We start from the raw sequence: 2,931 nt of genomic DNA, 5'->3' as shown, positions 1-2,931 counted from the left end.
GACGCATAACCGGAGTCTTTCTTGACTCATTAAATTATGTCGTTGACGCCACTGAATGCTTCATGTATTAGTATTGTTAATAATTGATAGATTTTAAAAACTTTTGTCTGTTTTGAGAGCGTTGTCACCCACCCTGAGCCTGCTGACCTTGGGCAAGCCGTAGCTCTGACAAGAGCTGTTCTTGAAAAAAAGCAGTTTCTGTCAGAGCTCTCTCAGCCCCACATGCCTCACAGGGTGTCTGTTGTGGGGAGGGGAAGGGAAAGGAGTTTGTGAGCCGCTCTGAGACTCCTTTGGGTAGTGAAGGGCGGGGTATAAATCCAATCTCTTCTTCTTCTTCTAAAGAGACCGTTGTGACGCTGCCTCGACCGTAGGCCTGTGCAAACATCTCCGTTTTGCGGACCCTGCAGAACTGCATTAAATCCCTCAGGGCCCAGATCTCACCAGGGAGAAAGTTTCACCAGGCCGGCACCAGAGCCGAAAAGCTGGGAGGGACTTCCGCAATGTAGAATGCCACAGAGTCCACCCTCCATATTATGAACTGAGATCGAGGCAGCTCTTAACCAAGTGGTTCAATGTTTATTCAGCTCATAACAACACGAGACCAAACGACACAGAACAGGGCTGACTTATATACGATTTGAACGGGCGAAGCCGCACACCCCAAACAGATAACAACCAATCACAATGTGTACATAACGCCCAATGGGTGTTGTTCCCTCCAGAACTGGTCCTACGCTCTGATTGGCCCACTGTGCAAAGCAGACAATCAGAACGTGCACTTTAGAATGCCAGGCTTCTATCGAGCTGTCCCGGTTCTGAAGCTCCGGGACGTAGCCCACACCCTCCAGGGGTCCCGACGTCCGCCAACTCACCCAGAAGACCCCCGTTATCGGGCAGCACCAATGGCGAGTCAGAAGGCAGAGCCAGGACGTTGTAGCCCACGTGGGAGCCTTGCAGCTCCAACCCCCATCATGGCTAGCGGGACGCAGCAACCCGGGCGAGCCCGAGCATGGAGCAGAGGGGCCGAGGGAGCTCCAGGGGAAGCCGACACTGCTGAGGAGAGGCTGACAATGGGCGCGCGGGTGCAGGACAACCCGCACGCCGGCGGCGTAGCTCTGGGCCGACAGAGCCGGCGGCAGCACAGTCCGAACCCCACCCTGGGCATCGGGACAGCATCTGAGCTTATCACAGGGGGCGGGGCTGAGAGGATGAGAAAAAGAGGCGGGGACGGTGGACGGTGCTGGGAGCAGGGCCGGGTATAAAGGAGAGGGAAGGCGAAGGGGCTGGAGAGAAGGAACGTGCTCGGAATAACCAGGCGGAGACAGAGAGAAGGAGAGTCCGCAGGGATGCTGAGCAACCCAGGTGCCGACGCACGGAGGCAGAGGGACCTATGGGGTGCTGTTAACCCCGTCCCCTGCCTATCTCAGGCCCTGACGCTCCCCCTCTTCTTTAACGAGTCTCGGCTCCCAGGGCTGACGGACCCTCCTCGCCTGAACCCACCATGGCCACAGGAGGGGCAGCGCCAAGGGCGCGGGACGGGTTTGATAAGAGCCTTGTCTGAAGCTCAGGCATTTGTTGTTGTTGTTGTTCAGTCACACGGTTGAGTCCGACTCTTCGCGACCCCATGGACCAGATCACGCCAGGCCTTCCAGTCTTCCGCCGTCCTCTGAAGTTTGCTCAACTTCATGTTCGTTGCATCGATGACACTGTCTCACCATCTCATCCTTTGCCGTCCCCGTCTTCTTTGGCCTTCAATCTTTCCCAGCATCAGGGTCTTCTCCAGTGAGTGCTCCCTTCTCATTGGGTGGCCAAATGAGAAGCATTGCAGGGTAAAACCACATACATCACCACTGCGGGTATGGGACCAATGAGACTCGTTCCCACCAGGAACAGAGTCCCCCTGGATTGGTCTGTCTCGCAACAGGGACCAATCCGACAGCCGGGTTTACGCTACCATCGCGTCTATGGAGCTTGTGCCCGAAGCTCCAGCCCACAGTTACATTGAGCCACATAAAGCGAACGTATGTCCATCCATAACACTCCACAGAACAGCCAATTTCTCCGGAGGAACTGATCTTCGTAGCCTGTCATTCCTGAAGGTCTCCTGGCGCCACCTGGAGGCTGGCACCCCTTATTTCAGGGTACCCGAAAGGCCGGAGGCAGAGAATATTGTTCCAGAAAGCGGAATGTGATTTGAAAGGGAGAACGCCGCTCCAGACTTGTCCACTCACCTCCTCCGGTCAAACAGGATCGACAGGTTTTTGAGCCCTTGCAAAAACCTGTCAAACCAGAGGTGACCGGGGCCACTTGAGTAGTAAATCTCCTCTGGGATGATTTCTTTGCAGATCATGGCTTGCCTCCAGTCCGCAACACGGTCCAGGAGGATAATTAGGAGAAGCCTGCCAGCTGTCTTGGCCTCTGCAGACCGCTCCCTGTTTCCAGGATATATGCAAGGGAGTGTTCCAATGAGCTGGCCAGCCACAGGGAACATAGGTTTCCCCGCTTCCACGCTGCTGCCTCCAGGCCTTCAAGCATCTACACCAACCACAGGTGCCAGCCAGCGCATCAAAAAGGAGGACACAGAGCATCATCTGCCACAGACCCCTACCCTTTGCAGTCTGACATACCCCTGTGTTTGGCATTCCCCAAGTCCGTCAGGATCAGGGGTCATTTCCTGCAGGAGCGCACAGGAGCGGAGCTCCGGCAGTAAGGAGCCCAGGGGGCGGGCACATGCAACAAGCCCCGCCCCCCGCTCCCAGCAGCCGTCAGGCCACGAGGAGCAAGAAGCAGCCAGGTAAGTTGCAAAGCCCCCCCCCCGGCCCACCTTCAGGTACAAGCTCTCCCTCCTCTGTGAGGGCAGATCTGCACGTTCCCCCCCCCCTAGCTAACAATCCAAAACAGTTCACTGGGACCCTTAGGAACCAGGTTTAT

Source organism: Gekko japonicus, unplaced genomic scaffold, assembly GCF_001447785.1.
Source record: "Gekko japonicus isolate JY-2015 unplaced genomic scaffold, Gekko_japonicus_V1.1 scaffold3645, whole genome shotgun sequence".
NCBI classification, from domain to species: Eukaryota; Metazoa; Chordata; class Lepidosauria; order Squamata; family Gekkonidae; genus Gekko; species Gekko japonicus.
Note: the sequence above shows the minus strand (reverse complement) of the source record.